Source organism: Mus musculus, chromosome 2 (genome assembly GCF_000001635.26).
Source record: "Mus musculus strain C57BL/6J chromosome 2, GRCm38.p6 C57BL/6J".
In the NCBI taxonomy this organism is placed as follows: domain Eukaryota; kingdom Metazoa; phylum Chordata; class Mammalia; order Rodentia; family Muridae; genus Mus; species Mus musculus.
Window position 1 is genome coordinate 136256850 of NC_000068.7, and position 20146 is coordinate 136276995.

General features: G+C 39.0%; 1 protein-coding gene across 8 annotated transcripts in view; it reads right to left on the reverse strand.

Annotated features, from left to right (window-relative positions):
* Pak7 (p21 (RAC1) activated kinase 7) overlaps positions 1–20146 on the reverse strand; it is a 306881-nt gene that overhangs the window by 175762 nt on the left and 110973 nt on the right. For 5 of the 8 annotated variants that reach the window (NM_172858.2, NM_001360384.1, NM_001360382.1 and 2 more), the window contains one exon: positions 12474–12628. The exons of 2 other annotated variants lie outside the window; for them this stretch is intronic. The gene's annotated coding sequence lies outside the window, so the exon portion shown is untranslated. Of the gene's footprint in view, positions 1–12473; positions 12629–15373; positions 15448–20146 lie in introns of those variants that run through there. One more of the 8 variants, XM_017318218.1, reaches the window with a different exon arrangement.

Here is a 20146-nt window from a genome sequence, read left to right on the forward strand (position 1 = left end):
AATCTACTTGTTGAACACAGACACACAATATTTTGGGTAAAATATTTGAAATTCAGGTTTAATAATGTGCCAAAAAAGATCATTCACCGTGATCAAGTTGACTTCATTCTAAAGATGCAGAAAAAGCTCACTAGAAAAAAAACTTAATAGGTGCAATCCATCACATGAATTACAGGGAGACCTATTACATCATCATTTTGGTAGAGGCAGAAAAGGCTTTTGAAAGAATCCAAAATTCTTTCATATTAAAACTCCTACAGAAACTAGGCACTGATGAAAACAGCTCAATGAAATAAAGACTATAGACAACAAATGTATTGTGAGCATAATACTAAAACTTGAAGCAGTTTTACTAAGATCAGGCACAAGACAAATACCCCCTCTCTGAACTCCTATCAATATAGTACTTTAAATCTGAGCTATAGGAATAAGACAAGAGAAGAAAACAAGAACACAAACTGGAAAGGGAAAGTTCCTAGGTGACAAGATTTATATTTAGAAAACCCTAAAGACTCTACTACAGAACTCCTAGAGTTGATAAACACATTTTAGCAAAGTGGAAGTATGTGAAATTACACAGAACAAAAATTAGAGAACACTGAGAAATAATACAGGTAAACACTTTCATTCATATAAAACACTCAAATCTATGTAATATATATTTATATATAGTACATATATGCTTATATATATATGAATATATATGTGCATATAACAACACTTTTTTTTATAAAAGTTATTTGAAAGACAAGAAGGATTTAGAGAGAGGGAATGAAAGGAAGAAATGGTGTATTTACATTGTAATCTTAAAAATAAAGCAAAAAAATGAAAAAAAAAAAAACCCACAGCTGGAATAAGCCTAACTAAGGAAGTGAAAGACATCTACGATAAAAAGGAACACTGGAAAGAAAATACTAGTAGATAAGTAGAATTCTCTAGGTCATTTATTGGCTGGATAAATTTCATGAAAATGGTCATCCTACCAAAGGCAATCTATAGATTTAATTTAACCCCAATAAATTTTCATTTTTCAGAGAAAAAAATCTTAACATATTTATGGAAGCATAAACGATCCTGATAGCCAAGGTAGCCTTGAACAAAAATGAACAAACTAACAAATAAACAAAGCAGACTGTGGCACGTGTCATCACATTTGATTTTAAGTTGTAATATAAAGCCATAGTAATAAAGACAGAATGGCATTGGCACAATAAGAGGCTCATGGATCAGTGGAATACTGAGATGACCCAGATACAAAAATGTACAACTAGAGCCACTTGATTTTTGTCAAAGAGGCCAAAAATACGCATTGGAGAAAAGACAGCATCTTTGAAACTGATGTCTTTGTGTAGGACGATGAAACTATCCTTGTCTCTCATCCTGCACAAAAATCAACTGCAAATGGAGCAAAGACTTCATCAAAAGACACAAAATTCAGAAGCTGCCAGGGGAAAACTAAGGAGTACACTTCAGTGTGGGGCAATGGGTTATGCACAGACAGGCTGGTTGGAGTCTGAACCCCGGTAGAACCCGATGGGTGGTAATTCCCACCTACATGGGATGGAAGGCGTTCCCTCGTGTCTCCTGGGCCCCCGACTCCTGTGGAAGTTACCGCCACCACAGACCCCACAGGAGAGGCTCATGGCTGACAACCATGTACACGATGTCCCAAGCTTCTGACCTTCAGGCTAGGCTCCTCCCAGTTACCTAGCAACAGCAAGATAACAATCCCACTATAAGAGGGGCTGTTTGGCCCCTCCTCACTCTCTTAAGCTTTTACTTTCCTTACTCTCCCTCTTACTCTGTAAGCTTTTACCTCTCTCTCTTTATCCTTTCTTATTCTCTATCCTTTCTTTTCTCTCTCTCCTTTCCCCCCTTCTCTCCTCTTGGCTATGGCTGGTCTCTCTCTCTTTCTACCTTTTCTCTTTCCTCCTGCCTTACTACAATAAAGCTCTAAAACCATAAATTGTCTCTGTTCTTCAAGGACTCTCCCCTGTGGGAGAGTGTTGCTCCAGGGCCCCTATTCTGTTCTCAGCTATTCTGCCATATCCAGTGTGGGATATTGGAGACTGAGAACCTGGTACAGGGGCTGCTCCTTGTCCACCCCCTGCCATGTGGGGTCAGTGGCTTCACACAGCCAAATGCCCACCCAGGGCCGCGTGGAAAGCATCTGGCAGTCCTCCCACATCCACCTGCCCAGAGCACAGGAACTCTGACCAGACATGGGCATTCTCTCCCTACCCCTCTTCCTCCACATCCCACAGCCCCACACTTCAGGATTATTATACTTCAGAAATACATAGTCCTAGATAAGGAGTTTCCGAGCGGGGTTCTGGTAACTCAAAAAGTCAGCCAACAGTTGACAAGCAAGACCTCATGATACACACACACACACACACACACACACACACATATATATGTATATATACACACACACACACATATATATAACATATGTATTGAAAATGAAGCTACTAATTAAGGTAATAAACTGTATAAAATGAGATGAAACCTTTCATAGAAGTAATATCTAGTTTATACAAAGAAAAAATTTAAAATCACAATATTGAGAAAACAGACAATCCAAACAAAAATGGACTTTGCCACTAAGTAGAGTTCTCAAACAAAGAAATGTATGAGCTAATAAATATTTTATTAAGCCAGGAGTGGTGGCACATGCCTTTAATCCCAGTACTCGGGAGGCAGAGGCAGGCAGATTTCTGAGTTTGAGACCAGCCTGGTCTACGAAGTGAGTTCCAGGACAGCCAGGGCTATAAAGAGAAACCCTGTCTTGAAAAACAAACGAACAAATACACAAACAAACAAATAAACAAATATTTTATTAGCATTACAGAGAAAACCAAACTATGTTAAGATTCTATTTTATTGTGCCCAATTGACAAGTGCAACTAAGGTTGTGGGGAAAGCAGAACCTTTTTTTATTTTCTGTTGGTAAGAGTGTGAACTCTTTCAACCACTAGGAAATTCAGTGGATGTTACTTAAATATATATATATATATATATATATGTATATATATATATATATATATATATAAAAGGGCACGTCCATAAGACTCACGTTTACAATTGCTGGGCATGTACTCTAAGTAGTCTATATCCTCCATTAAAGATACTGGCACATGTGGGCTTATTGCTGCTCAATTTACATAGCCAGGGAATAAAACCAGCCTAGGTGTCTATCAACAGATGAATGGGTATATAACTTGCAATGCATATACATGCCAAACATAATTCAGATGCAAAGAAAAATTGCTGGGGTCTAGAATGGATTGGAGAAGGCATGGAGGCACTGATGATGGGATGTGGGCATTTTGCCCCTTAGCTAGGGTCAGGTCAGGAAAGGGCAGTTAAAGATTGGTGTGAGAGCCTTGCAAAGATGTAGTCTGAGAACTTACACTTGACATTTCCCCCATATATATGTGGTCAGATGATCCAGACACTGAGATGTGAAATACTTTGCCATCCGAGAATGCACCTTACTAAAGGGGAACTTGAGATATTTTAAGCTCCCTGTAATTCTGCTCTCTGATACTCTTTACTGACTTATTTTCTGGTTTCCCATTTGAAGGGTATAAAAAAGCCATGCTGCTAATAAGCTTTCTGGCTTGGCTCATCAACCCTTGTAATCCTCCTGACCTCAGCTTTTGACTCTTCCTCTTTGTTACCGCTTTATTTCTTTTTTGTCTTCTGTACTCCATCTTGGGACTGAATCTAGAACCCAGATTCATGCAGGTTAGGTCAAAAAGTACAGTTATGAAATTTGTATGAAAATGGATGGAATGGGAAAAGTATACTGAGATAATCAGTTCTCAGAAAGACAAATATTGCATATTCCCTCTTATTTGTGGATTTCTGTCATAAGAGAGCAGGGATCATATGACATTTGTGATATGAAAGTAGAGATGGGTGTAGTAAAGAGGATGGGGTGATATTAGGAGCGAAGAGGGGGCACAGGGAAGGTTTTGTACAGAAAAGCCACTTAGACAACTATCTTTTGCAAGCTCATAAAAAATATAACATAAAAAGAGTTTGAATGGTAGTGTTCTAGGTAAGTACATAATGCCAATCCCAGAAGCCAGAGTTTGTTTAATAAGAACTAATGACAGTGTGGCCTGTTGCCTTGTGAATTGTTGGCAAGGGAGGCTGCAGAGGCCCCTAAGACAATATATGACACTGTCATTACTTCTGGTCGTGCACCAGAACTATATGATAAGACAACATTGCTGAAGACACCACATGCTTTGCTTATAGTGCATAGGGATAGCAAGCTTTCTTCTTTGTGGCTGCTTCATGTTCACAGAAAGTACTATGCAGGCTTCTGGGAAAGAAAAGTTATCAATAGTCTTTTTTTTTTTTTTTTTCCATTTTTTATTAGGTATTTAGCTCATTTACATTTCCAATGCTATACCAAAAGTCCCCCTTACCCACCCACCCCCACTCCCCTACCCACCCACTCCCCCCCTTTGGCCCTGGCGTTCCCCTGTACCGGGGCACACAAAGTCTGCGTGTCCAATGGGCCTCTCTTTCCAGTGATGGCCGACTAGGCCATCTTTTGATACATATGCAGCTAGAGTCAAGAGCTCAGGGGTACTGGTTAGTTCATAATGTTGTTCCACCTATAGGGTTGAAGATCCCTTTAGCTCCTTGGATACTTTCTCTAGCTCCTCCATTGGGAGCCCTGTGATCCATCCATTAGCTGACTGTGAGCATCCACTTCTGTGTTTGCTAGGCCCCGGGATAGTCTCACAAGAGACAGCTACATCTGGGTCCTTTCGATAAAATCTTGCTAGTATATGCAATGGTGTCAGCGTTTGGATGCTGATTATGGGGTGGATCCCTGGATATGGCAGTCTCTACATGGTCCATCCTTTCATCTCAGCTCCAAACTTTGTTTCTGTAACTCCTTCCATGGGTGTTTTGTTCCCACTTCTAAGGAGGGGCATAGTGTCCACACTTCAGTCTTCATTTTTCTTGAGTTTCATGTGTTTAGGAAATTGTATCTTATATCGTGGGTATCCTAGGTTTTGGGCTAGTATCCACTTATCAGTGAGTACATATTGTGTGAGTTCCTTTGTGATTGTGTTACCTCACTCAGGATGATGCTCTCCAGGTCCATCCATTTGGCTAGGAATTTCATAAATTCATTCTTTTTAATAGCTGAGTAGTACTCCATTGTGTAGATGTACCACATTTTCTGTATCCATTCCTCTGTTGAGGGGCATCTGGGTTCTTTCCAGTTTCTGGCTATTATAAATAAGGCTGCTATGAACATAGTGGAGCATGTGTCCTTCTTACCAGTTGGGGCTTCTTCTGGATATATGCCCAGGAGAGGTATTGCTGGATCCTCCGGTAGTACTATGTCCAATTTTCTGAGGAACCGCCAGATGGATTTCCAGAGTGCTTGTACAAGCCTGCAATCCCACCAACAATGGAGGAGTGTTCCTCTTTCTCCACATCCTCGCCAGCATCTGCTGTCACCTGAATTTTTGATCTTAGCCATTCTCACTGGTGTGAGGTGGAATCTCAGGGTTGTTTTGATTTGCATTTCCCTGATGATTAAGGATGTTGAACATTTTTTCAGGTGCTTCTCTGCCATTCGGTATTCCTCAGGTGAGAATTCTTTGTTCAGTTCTGAGCCCCATTTTTTAAGGGGGTTATTTGATTTTCTGAGGTCCACCTTCTTGAGTTCTTTATATATGTTGGATATTAGTCCCCTATCTGATTTAGGATAGGTAAAGATCCTTTCCCAGTCTGTTGGTGGTCTCTTTGTCTTATTGACGGTGTCTTTTGCCTTGCAGAAACTTTGGAGTTTCATGAGGTCCCATTTGTCAATTCTCGATCTTACAGCACAAGCCATTGCTGTTCTGTTCAGGAATTTTTCCCCTGTGCCCATATCTTCAAGGCTTTTCCCCACTTTCTCCTCTATAAGTTTCAGTGTCTCTGGTTTTATGTGAAGTTCTTTGATCCATTTAGATTTGACCTTAGTACAAGGAGATAAGTATGGATCGATTTGCATTCTTCTACATGATAACAACCAGTTGTGCCAGCACCAATTGTTGAAAATGCTGTCTTTCTTCCACTGGATGGTTTTGGCTCCCTTGTCGAAGATCAAGTGACCATAGGTGTGTGGGTTCATTTCTGGGTCTTCAATTCTATTCCATTGGTCCACTTGTCTGTCTCTATACCAGTACCATGCAGTTTTTATCACAATTGCTCTGTAGTAAAGCTTTAGGTCAGGCATGGTGATTCCACCAGAGGTTCTTTTATCCTTGAGAAGAGTTTTTGCTATCCTCGGTTTTTTGTTATTCCAGATGAATTTGCAAATTGCTCCTTCTAATTCGTTGAAGAATTGAGTTGGAATTTTAATGGGGATTGCATTGAATCTGTAGATTGCTTTTGGCAAGATAGCCATTTTTACAATGTTGGTCCTGCCAATCCATGAGCATGGGAGATCTTTCCATCTTCTGAGATCTTCTTTAATTTCTTTCTTCAGGGACTTGAAGTTTTTATCATACAGATCTTTCACTTCCTTCGTTAGAGTCACGCCGAGATATTTTATATTATTTGTGGCTATTGAGAAGGGTGTTGTTTCCCTAATTTCTTTCTCAGCCTGTTTATTCTTTGTGTAGAGAAAGGCCATTGACTTGTTTGAGTTAATTTTATATCCAGCTACTTCACCGAAGCTGTTTATCAGGTTTAGGAGTTCTCTGTTGGAATTTTTAGGGTCACTTATATATACTATCATATCATCTGCAAAAAGTGATATTTTGACTTCCTCTAAGAAAAGTTATCAATAGTCTTAACTAGCTCCTGGACTCTATGACCGATGGTAATTATCTTTAAGACAAGATGAATCTATGGTTATAAAATTTGCACAACTATCATGGGGTGACCAACTGCTTTTTGATTGAATTTCAAACCTGTTTCACAAGAAAGTACTTAGGTCTGATACAGAAAATCTGCTCAAGTGCCTAGGGTTTTGGAGCTTTTAGGTTCTAGATGAGAACCTAGTACTCCATTCTGCAAAATATACATTTTTACAATTTTAAACAACTTTGTAAATACTTGGAGATAATTGTTACTGACAGGCCCCATTTAAAAAAAGCTTCTTTTGGCAATGTATGGCAGTTAATGCAGAGTCATAACTGGTCAAAGTGCTGAGAAAAGTATCAGTGATGGTTAACTGCTTGGCCCTCTATATTACCCTGTCCAAAGTTCAGAGAACACAAAAGAAAAAGGCACAGAACCAAAGAGAGAGAGGATGTGATGGCAAGATGCAAAATTATGTCCTTTAATCATGATATAGGTATTGAACTTATTAAATAACTGTCTCCATGGTTGTCTAAAAAATACCCACACATGATTGGGCCTGTAAATGTTTCACTATGGAAATAGACTAGCTCATGAGGTCCTTCCTTTCTTGAGGGGCTACTGATAGCTAATGGATGCTAGTAGAGGGTGTCATTCTCTTCATTGGTGTGGCTACTGACAAGTTATCCATGCTCTAATTAATAACCCACTACCCAAGCTCACTAAAGTAGCCCCAATTAAATATATATGGTCCAAACAAAAAACCTTAAAGATAAAAGGGAAAATTTGGGGTAAGAAAGATATCAGTGGGAAGGAGAAGGGAAGGGCATAAAGTAATGGGTGAAGAAAATGTCTAAATTTATTATATACAAATATAAAATTGTCAAATAAAAATAGAGCAGTGAGAGAAAAAAAGAATGTCAAGAAAGTGAGCCTTTTAAAAAATTATTTGATGTAGGATATTGTCTTAGTTACTTTTCTGTTGCTGTAATGAGACACCTTAACCAAGGCAACTTACCATCATGGCAGTGAACTTAGCAGGCAGCAGGCAGGAATTGCATTGGAGCACTAGCTAAGGGCTCACATCTTGAAAAAAACAATCACCAGGCAAAGAGGGAGCTAAGTGGGAATGGGATGTAACCTCCAAAACTCCTCCTAGTGTTATACTTTTTCTAAGAGGGCTGGCTATACCTCCTAATCCTTCCCAAATAGTTTCACCAAACTATTCAAATAAATGAGGGATGACTGCAGAGATTAGAATGCGATGAACTTGCTGTATGTGCTCTTTGGTTTTCAGAACATATCTTACATTGGCAATTAACCCAAGAGTGTAACATTTTTCTTCATATGGGTCAAAGGCAGACCTCCTTCTTGACAAGGTACTTAATAATCACCGTTTTAATGTTCACTGTGTATGTAACTTCTGGAAATCCCAACCCCTGACCTTGTCCTAAGCTGTAACACAGTTTGCTACTTGTGAAAGCTTACGTAACTTTAAAGTAACTCTGTTATGGCTACATTCCAGGATTTATTTTCATCAAAATTTACCACTAAAAATGTTATTCCTGCTACTTTCTGACAGGTTAGTAATCCAGTTCCAATCTTATCCACAGGATACCTCTGCTATAACTGTTTGTATTAGTTCATTTTCCCAAGGAAATGCTAAGACAAACAGTTGGTCCTAACACTTTAATTGGAATATATAATCCTAAAATAGGTGAGACAAGATGAAGGTAAAGAATCAGGGTACTACAGGAGGCTAAATTCATATGTTACTGTTCTGGTCATTACACGTCCGTGAGCTATGCAGCCAGTGGACAGCAATGCCTCTGCTAGGTTTCATACAACTAATTCTGAACATGGACAGACAAACAGGTTTTGAAAGAGCTTATCAAAGAAAAATAGAGAGGGAACTTATTCCAGGTTCATTATTCCCACTGATAGGAGTTGGTATGATGAGTTATAGGTTAGTTGTTCTCAAACAGAACCACTTAACTAGAGATATCTTTATATCTAGGATAATTTTTTTATTCTGACTTTTGGGATGCTATTGCAGATAGTAGGTAAGGACCTAGGAGACTGCTAACCATGATGCTGTCTCACAAGAACTGTTCAATCTAAAATGCACCACTGCTAATGCTATAGAATGTAAATGATGGTAAAAGCAAGAGAGAGTGACAGGATGCATGAGATGAATCCAATAACAATTCCACAGAAGGGAGAGGGAAGATGGGAATAAGGAAGGCACTTCACAGAACAGCAAACATGAATGGTGAACAATACACGAAAAGTTGCCAAACCTCATTAGTAACCAGGGAAATCAAATTGAAGCAAGATTCCATTTCACACTCAGCTGATTGGCAAAAGTTAAGATATTGAGAACAGCAAGCATGAAGAAGAAATCGTTCCTGAATGGAAGCCCTCACAGACTGCTTGTTTGGCAGTAGAAATTGCTAGCGCCTCTGAGGGAAAAAAGCTTAGATCATGTGCAAAGCCGGCATGTATACAATTAATATGATCAGGTACACCATTTTGCCTGAGCAAATAAATTTATCAATAAACTGTTTGCATCCTGGGAATCCCTTAGTTCCAGGAAATTGATGTTTGTCACCTTTACCTCCTATTCACTCTTGGATTTCTCTGAAAAACTCTTGAATGAGAAGAAAAGAATGTGTACAAAGTTACCATCAGAGCACATGACAGAAGAAACATAAATATCAACACATTCCTATATTTATATTTCACACTACATTTATTCTGTAAGTGAATAGACACATATTTAAGACAGACCTACTTCTAGAGAAAGAAAGACACAATGGCGACGCCCTGCTCATCAAAGGAAAAATTAAATTAAATTAGTTAATGCACTATAAATTAGAGTACTCATTAAACTTCATATGGTTGTTTTTCTTATGCTATTTCCCTCTGAATGTGATTTTATGATTATTTGCTTCTTTTTCTAAAATTTCATTTCACCTGTTAGAAATAAGGATCAAAGAATTATCAAAATGTTTGGGGATGAAAAGTGAAGGCAATATGTTTCTGCATCAGCCGCAATGAGGACGTTGGCTCAGGTTTTAAATCCACAGACTTTTCCAGCATTTCTTTCCACAATCAAGTTTCCATTCTGTGTCTTTAAGGCTTGAAATGCTAATGTTAGCTTGCTAAGCCTCACACTAAAGCTGGCCACACCTGCTAACTGGGAGCATACCAGTCTTAACACAGACCCTGGAGAGTGATGGAAGCAGTTCAGAAGGGGGATGCTCTTAATTTCCACTGTTTAATTTCCAAATAAAAACGTCTGAGTTGTAAATTCGATTCCACCCCCTCCCAACGGAGAGAGCTCTTTACAAGCACACTTCTAATGTCAACGCATCTGTCAGAGGAGATATGGACTTATGGCCATCTGTTGCCTTGGTATAGAATGGGTACCCAACAAGTAAAAGAAATAAATGGTAAAGGATAAATGAAGGGTTTAGTATAGTATCTAGCTCATGGCATTGCTACCTTTGTTGGCCTGGCAGAGCCAGACTGTTCTATGCACAGACCTCGGACATTCAAGTTGACTGTGTGCTGATCTAATGATGGATACCGATGCCAGATATATGGATTGTGCCCGAGCACTTCCTTTGGCTGTTCTTATGGTTTAGTTCTTAAACTTGGTAGGCTATAAATGCCAGAGAATCCATATTTCCCCATTTTTCCTTGGACAGTAGTCCACATTAAGCCAAGACAACTGTGAGAAGTTGACTAAATACCCCAATCCGTTTCCATGGTGGGATAAATGGAAAAGATCTTCAGGACTGTATACTGGAAGTATCTAAGGGGTTGCATCTTTCATGTTCACAATAATTAGACAGCACCTCTATTTTATCTTTCTTTTTCCTGCCTCATACCTTCACTCCCTTAAAGTTGTACTTACATAATCTCCCTAAAATTATCAATACCCAAAGTTTGGAGTAAACAAACTAAGACAGCATTACTTTTTTTTTTTTTTTTTTTTTTTTTTTTTGGCTTATACTATTCTTAGTGCTTCAGAATCCAACCACTTCTAGAACTGTTAGTTCCCTTTAAATATTTCTAGTTAATTACACTTGTATGCTGTCCAGTGGCTGAAAAGACAGATTATAGAATACATGAGATCGCTTTAGGTCTTCTCTAATGTTCTTTTAAAGATTCACTTCTCTGAGTTGTGAAGGTAATGTTAACTTGCAGTTTATTATAGGTAGCTCTGTTTTTAGTTTGCTGATTCCTAGAACCATGGTATTAAGTTCAGGCCCAGTCACATGTGGCATGTACTAATCAGTCACTTATTCTGTGTTGTTAAAAAGCTCCTCTCAGAACTTCAAAACTTGGGTCGTGAGACACCTCAGTAAGGTGCTTGATTTGTGAGCAGAGGGAGCTGAGTTTAATCCCCAGAATTCATGTAAAAAAGCTGGGGTGGGTTGCACACACTTGTAATCTAAGTACTGGGGAGGCATAGAAATTTGAATTTCTGGGGATTACTGGCCAGACAGTTTAACCTACTTGGTGATCTCTAGGGTCATGAGAGACCTTGTTTCAAAAGTCAGGTAGACAGCACCTGAGGAATGACACCCAATATGGACCGTCACACATGCACACATGAAATATACATGTACACTCACATGCACACATGAAATATACATGTACACTCACATAGACATGTGTGCCTGAATCCTCTGTGACGTAGAAAGGATGCTGGATGCCTTGCCTGAAGTCTCAGACTTCTCTGGCGATTTGCTATGCTTTCTTTGTTCTGTCATATGTATCATTCACATTTACTCCTGCTTTACATGCGTATACTTTGTAAAATTTCCCAAGTCTTCAATTATCTGACCCTATATAACTGCTACTCTAAGGCTACTTTATCACCAAAGGCTTTTGAAATGAATCTGGTGTAGAGGAAGGAAAGCATCCGTGACATTTGAGTTCAAAGCCACCTAAGAATCATGAGGTTCATAAAACCGTATTCCGTACTTTGTTAAGACTTTCAAATATTATTAAGCTGAGTTATTATGAGTTAGTGCCCTAAACACAAAATTTGAGGAGGTCTATGCTCCATTGATGAATTTCCTTACATTTCATATCTAAGGAAAAAAACCCCCAATATGAAAGGGTGTTTTAAAGAAATTATTTCTTTTCACTGAAAATAGACTTTTCATACAATATATTCTGATTATAGTTGTCCCTCCCCAACTCCTTACAGATCCCCTTCACTCCTTTTCTTAACTGACATAAGCTACCAGTCCTTAAGATTTTCTATACTTCTTATACACAGGCTACCTCTACAAAGCAGTTTTTCAATAACTATTTCCAGTAGTCAGGAGCCATACAGGAACCCCATCCATCATTTGCCTTATTAAATTGTATACCATGGTCATAAACACCATCAGTGGCAACTAGTTCCCTTCCCACTCATTTGCATACTTAACCACTGTCGTTTATTCCAAGGCCACATCGTTGATGCTTTAATTTATTGTTGTATTCCTAGAACCCAGAACAGATTGCAAGCATGCAGAAGTAAACCATAACATGTTGTTGAAGTAACCGCACTTTTCTCTTTCATTAAGGATTGTAGAAAATGAAGTCAAATCTAAAAGCACAAAATTACATTTTCTTACTTTTTGTTTTACGAAGGCCGGGGACGAATTAAAGATTCCAGAAGAGTTTGGCTACTTCTGTTGTGCAAACTTTTTGTTGGTGTTCTTCAGTTTTCTTCATTTTTCTTCAGTGTTCATTTTGGCAACAGACAGAAGCATTTCACCACAGTGTATTTCTGTAACAACATGGTACCAACATGACTCATAACCCACCCAAATTATGCATTTTTGTAAAGAAGTGTAAATACATTCATTACTTTACATTCTCCAGCATCATTTTTTGTCGCAATCACTCTCAAATTCCTAAGCAACACATCTGTATGGTGTTATTTGGATTATCCTCTCCATGGTGTTTATCTCCCCTTAGTACGCAATCTGCACCTGTAGTGTACATTTTTTCTACTCTATATAATCACTGCACTGTGAGTCCACAATATATAGCAGACCACGTCGGGGTAGGGAATGTGACCTTTTTACCTGAATCTCTGGGCTCTACCGGAGTAACTGGACTGTCTGAATATCTATGTGCATATGTGTACATATACATGTATATATAAATATAGAAACACACATTACACAAGACCACTAGGTCATACTATGATATCTTTCACACAAATACATAGTATGCTTTGAGTTTAAATTTTACTAATATACCCCTACTCTCCTATTTTTCACTCTTGTCCAATTCTGTTAGCTCCTATTGTTCTCCCAGTTAATAAATGCAATATATCACATATATGGATTTGAGGTAAAAAAAATCATAGGATCATGTCAAGTGATGCAAAGAGGCTTTCTGAGAAAAAACTAATGTTCTATCATGATACATTCCATGAAAAAACTAGAAATTAAAGAAGTATATCTCAAGATAAAAAAAGCTACATATGGGGGTTAGAGAGATGGCTAAGCAGTTAAGAGCACTGACTACTCTTTCAGAGGTCTGGAGTAGAATTCCCAGCAACCACATGGTGGCTCACAACCACTTGTAATAAGATCTGATATTGTCTTCTGGTGTGTCTGAAGACAGCTACAGTGTATTTTCATTACATAAATAAATAAATAAATCTTTTTGAAAAAAAGCTACATATGGCAAACTTATAGCCAACTTTACATAAACCTGGGGGTGGGGGTGGGACAAAAACTTCAAGAATTTACACTTTCACCGGAAGAAGAAAAGATTGGCTACTTTCTCCATTTTTACTCAACAGAATACTTAATCTTAGCTAGAGTAATAAGACAAGAAACAGAAATAAAAGTGCTAGCAAAAGGAAAGAAATCTCTCTCTCTCTCTCTCTCTCTCTCTCTCTCTCTCTCTCTGTGTGTGTGTGTGTGTGTGTGTGTATGTACTCAAAGGAATGTATGTCCTTTTTGAGATTTTTAAAAATCTGATAAACACTTCTGACAAAGTAGCAGGATATAAAATCAACTCAAAAAATCAATAGCCTTTCTGCACACAAAAAGCAAACATTTTTAAAAATAATAGAAAATAACCTCATTCACAATTACCATACAAATCTCTTGGAACAAACATAATATGCATACAGTAGACTTCTTGTCCTGGTTAGATTTTTTTAACTTGACACAAGTTCCTGTCATTGGGGAAAGCATTATAAAATGCTCTAAGTAGAGTAACCTGTGGGCAAGCCTTTGAGACATTTTCTTGTTTAATAATTGATGTGGGAGGGCTCAGTGCATTGTGGATAGTTCCATCTGTGGACTTGGGTTAAACCCAAAGCAGGCTAAACAAGCCTTGAGGGGTAAACCAGTAGGCAAAGTTCTTCCATGATTTCTGTGTCAGTTCCTGCCTCCAGTTTCCTGCCCTAACTTCCTTTGATGATGGACTATGATATAGAGGAGTAAATGAAATTAACTTTCTTCCCCTAGTTTCTTTTGGTCATGGTATTTTATTATAGTAGTAAAAAAGGATACTTCTGCAATGAAAATAATCTAAGGAAACAGTAAAGAAAGTAGTTGAGAGACATTGGAAAATTGAAAGAGCTCTCTCACATAGTTATGCAATGGAAGAATTAATGTTATTAAAATGAGCATCCAACCAAGAACAATCAACATATACATTCAATTCAGTATGCATCAAAATTGCAATTCTACTTTTCAAAGAAATAAAACACACAGTCTTAAAATTCATGTGGAAGCACACACACACACACACACACACACACACACACACACACACACACACAAATCCGAACATAGAAAGAAGCAATCCTAAGCAAAAAGCATGATGTTGAAGGTATCACCATACCCGCTTTCTAATTATACTACAGAAACATAGTAACAAAAATAGTAAAGTACTGACCCAAAGACACACACAAAGATTAATGGTATAGAAGATCCAAATATAAACTGATAGAGTTAAAATGACCCATTTTTTGGACAAAAATGCTAAAAATAAATACTGGAGAAAATACAGTCTCTAAAGCAAATAATACTGGGAGACCTAGTTATCCATCCCCATGGAAAAGCAAAGTGATGCCAAATCTATTTTTCCTCCTAGACAAAAATCAACTCTAGATGTGCTAGAAGAAAAAGCCATAGACATACCTCCATGCATATAAGCTTGAGTAAGGACTTCCTGAATAGGACTCCAGTTACGCTGGAAATAGTGCCAACAAGCAACAGACTGAATCTCATGAGATTATAAAACTTCTGTGAAGCAGCCTTCTAATTTGGAGAATATTTTTCCTATCCATATACACTTAACAGAGAAGTAAAACCAGTAAGAACTAATAAAACAGTGGTACACCTTAATATAGTCAATTCTTGTTATTTGCAGGACTTAGGTTTTCTAAAAGTCATCACAAACACTAGTTTGGAAATGTAGAACCATTGCCCATAGGGAACATGGGATTAAGGATCTGAAAACCACTCATATCAAGATTTCAATCAACCAGTTGGTACATAACCTTTTCAATGGATATTGCTGCAAGGTATTTGATCCATCATGTTGACTCATTTATACCAAGGAGAGGCCAAACCTACTCCATCTTGGAACTGGCCTCCATCTTAAAAGAAAAAAAAAAAAAGCCTGAGAATTTGACCTGCAAGTAAAAACAAGGACAAAGGATACCACAGCTTGTCCTTGGATAGAATTACTCCCTAGGTATTTCTAGCAACAGTTAATCAACGATTAGTCTGATTGTTTCAGATGTACTTCCAGACAATTCATGATTGAGTATGGTCTTGCTTCAGAGCACTCACCAGTTGGCTTACATTAGTCATTCAGTTAGATGCTTGACAGGATGGATGCCCCTGCCAGCCCCCACCCCCATCCCCGTGCTACCCCACCCTTACTTGCTTTCATTTTCTATAAAACCTTGTCCTGATGAGAGTTCAGGACTGCTTCACCAAACTGTCCTGCGGATTATCGGTTTATAATAAAGAGACTAATGTGATTACATCAGAGTCTCCTTGGTGGTCTTTTGGGGTTCATGAATGCTTCCCTCGCACAGCACCAACAACGAACAACATTGTACCTGGTACCTGCATAAAGCTTATCTAACACAAATTTCTCTATGGAACACATCGAAACCTTATCTTGCTTAAAACACCAAACAGGCTGACTGACCAACCAACTGATCAACTTTCTATGGGCCCCACAGCCCTCCCTGCCCCCCCCCCCCCGACCCAGGAGGCACAAGGGCAACCCACCAGGGGTCTTTAAACCTACCTGCAGGAACACAATAGCTAGGTACCTGGTAGTGTTTGCAATAGAAGCCAAAAAGCTAATGTTGGTGCACTATATTTTGCTTTATGAAGAGCCCCCAGTTGACAATTCACCATTAAATATGATATCAGTAATTGGTGTGTCATATTGATCAGAGTTGCATGCATGGAGATGAACTTACCAGCTGTCAGGAAACTGTTCTTTGTTCCTGTCACCACTGGAAATTGGCTACCTTTCTAGTACCCTGTGGAGCGTTTTTATAATCTGTGAATATGGCATGTGATTTCTATAGTATGCAAACATACTAATTAGGGGACTTATCTGAGTTTTCTCCCAGGGTGATGGTGTTAAAGGCATGCACCACCACCACCTTGTTCACTCTAACTCAAGAATTTAGAAAACAAATGCCTTATTGAGATCTGCCTGTCTCTGCTGAGGTTACAGGCACGCTCAATGAAAGGCACTACCCTGCTCAATTATTTTATTTTAGTTCCAAATCACCTTGACTCTTAGAGATTTTCTTTTAAGTTTGAAATGTAATATCCTTTGAATTTACAAAAAAACATGTTAAATTTCTTAACTGTATTTTTAATGCCAAACAACAAAGTTCTCCCCCCTTTTGTTTTTAAGATAAAAACCTCAAAACCTGATGTCTAAGATGGCACAGCCCACGTGGCACTCTACAGTCTATCACTCTAACATGGAATTAAGGTACATGGTTTAAGAACATATATTCTTAATTTCATGCCATTAAGGCAAGTGTGCCTTTGGTAACTTATCAATTGGAAATATTATTTTTTATTTTTTCATGCCTGATCAAAGAAAAAGACATTTGTTAGTCTTTATACGTTAGTGTGGAGTAAATGACCAAGTTATCTGATGAACTACTGCTCTTCCGCATTCAGGAGGTATCTCCTGTTTGAATCTAATATTTGTCAATTTTGATAGCATCTACAACATTTCTTATCCTATGGAAACAAAGACAAAACCTCTTTCCCAATGTAACTCCTCCATTCTGAGGTCAATACATCTTTAAAAATATACAGGATGATTTAATTCCTCAGTTTTTTTCTACTATCCAATGCCTCTCTGCAGTTGTCGATCCTTTCTCATTAGTGTTTAAAAATGTTAAGTTAATAAAGCACCTTAATAACACACACACACTCCCACACCATACAGCATCTCAGCAGTACAGTGTAGAGGGTGGCATTTCAAACTGACATTACCAACTAAGAGCACAAGAATGAGGAAAAACCACATGGTGGACTTGCAACTACAGAATTTATAAATAATGATAATTAGCTGCGTGTACAAGAGCCATATCTGAGTTATAGATCTAACAAGTTCTTTACCTTGCTATCGATCAGTACAGGTATGCAAGATAGTTTAATGGCAGAAGCTATAGGCATCTGAGAGGAGGAAACTTCAATTAAGAAAAGACTCCATAACATAGGCTGTAATGTTGGGAGCCGCCCCCACATTCGCCGTCACAAGATGGCGCTGACATCCTGTGTTCTAAGTGGTAAACAAATAATCTGCGCATGAGCCAAGGGTATTTTATGACTACTTGTACTCTACCTTTCCCGTGAACGTCAGCTCGGCCATGGGCTGCAGCCAATCAGGGAGTGATGCGTCCTAGGCGAAATATAACGCTCCTAAAAAAGGGGACGGGGTTTCCGCCATTCTCTCTCGCTGGCATCTCTCTGGCTCTGCGCGCCCTGCGCTCGCTCGCTGCCTAAAGATGTAAACAATAGAACACGCTCTGCGCTTTGGCGCGCCGGAGCTCTGGCTCCTAAAAATATTGAAGGGGCTTTCGTTTTTGGGGCTGGGCGCTGGGCACTTGCCCTCCTGGCTCCCAAAGATGTAAGCAATAAAGTTTTGCCGCAGAAGATTCTGGTCTGTTGCGTCTTTCCTGGCCGGGCGTGAGAACGCGTCTATTAAGAATTGGTGCCGAATTCCGGGACGAGAAAAAACTCGGGACGAGAGTTTACCATCACCGGTGCAAGGAAGATCCCTCATTCCAGAACCAGAACTGCGGGTCGCGGTAATAAAGGTTCCCGTAAAGCAGACTGTTAAGAAGGATTCAACTGCATGAATTCAGAACTTTTCAGCTGGGGAACGGCGGTAACCCGTAAGTATAGCTTTACGAGGTACGCCTGGCCTTGAACTTTCTAAGGAAATTCAAGACAGTCTATCAGAAGTAAAGTGGAAAATAGCTTTATAAGGTATGTTTGGCCTTGAATTTTCTCTAGTGTTAGAAGCCCTTTTGTTCCTTTTCACATGTTATCAAGTGGTTAAGGCAGGGCGGATTCTGGATGAAGTTCAGGACAATCTATCAGAAGTAAAGCGGGGAGAGAGAGTAGGAGCAAAGAGAAAATATGGTACACAAAATAAGCATACAGGCCTTTCCACGGGTCTTGAACCTGAGGAAAAGTTTAGGTCAGGTAAGAATACCTGGGGAGAGATTAGAAGGAAGGAAAAGGAAAAAGAAAAGAAAAAAGATCAATTAGAGAAGCCAGTTTTTAATAGTTCTGAATCAGATGAAAAGGCTATTAGGGCCTGGAAGGCGCTCTCCCGAGCAGGTGAAGCCACTGGACAATAATGACAGAGGCAGGCTCTTGCAGCCTACAAGGTCTTATTGTCCACCCTGGAGTTGTAGATCAGGATTGTAAAGGGGAACTTCAGGTTCTCTGTTCTTGTCCTCAAGTTGTCTTTTCTATATCACAAGGGGACAAAATAGCTCAACTAATAATTTTGCCAAGCCTACATGGCTGTTTTTTCTTCCTCTGGTATTCCTAGAGCTGCCAGAGAGATTGGTTCTACTGGAAATGATTCTGATTACTTAATAATGCCTTTAGATTGTTGTCAAATTTTATCTACTCACGTAGGGGTAAACCCTCGTGGCGTCAGGCCATTACAGGTCTGACAAATGGATGTCACGCATATTTCCTCCTTTGAGAGAAATCAATATTTACATGTTTAGATAAGAAGAGATCACCTCCATACCTTAAATGATTTTCAAAAGCTGTTGGGAGATATTAATTGGCTCAGACCTTTTTTAAAGATTCCTTCCGCTGAGTTAAGGCCTTTGTTTGGTATTTTAGAAGGAGATCCTCATATCTCCTCCCCTAGGACTCTTACTCTAGCTGCTAACCAGGCCTTACAAAAAGTGGAAAAAGCCTTACAGAATGCACAATTACAACGTATTGAGGATTCGCAGCCTTTCAGTTTGTGTGTCTTTAAGACAGCACAATTGCCAACTGCAGTTTTGTGGCAGAATGGGCCATTGTTGTGGATCCATCCAAACGTATCCCCAGCTAAAATAATAGATTGGTATCCTGATGCAATTGCACAGCTTGCCCTTAAAGGTCTAAAAGCAGCAATCACCCACTTTGGGCGAAGTCCATATCTTTTAATTGTACCTTATACCGCTGCACAGGTTCAAACCTTGGCAGCCACATCTAATGATTGGGCAGTTTTAGTTACCTCCTTTTCAGGAAAAATAGATAACCATTATCCAAAGCATCCAATCTTACAGTTTGCCCAAAATCAATCTGTTGTGTTTCCACAAATAACAGTAAGAAACCCACTTAAAAATGGGATTGTGGTATATACTGATGGATCAAAAACTGGCATAGGTGCCTATGTGGCTAATGGTAAAGTGGTATCCAAACAGTATAATGAAATTTCACCTCAAGTGGTAGAATGTTTAGTGGTTTTAGAAGTTTTAAAAACCTTTTTAGAACCCCTTAATATTGTGTCAGATTCCTGTTATGTGGTTAATGCAGTAAATCTTTTAGAAGTGGCTGGAGTGATTAAGCCTTCCAGTAGAGTTGCCAATATTTTTCAGCAGATACAATTAGTTTTGTTATCTAGAAGATCTCCTGTTTATATTACTCATGTTAGAGCCCATTCAGGCCTACCTGGCCCCATGGCTCTGGGAAATGATTTGGCAGATAAGGCCACTAAAGTGGTGGCTGCTGCCCTATCATCCCCGGTAGAGGCTGCAAGA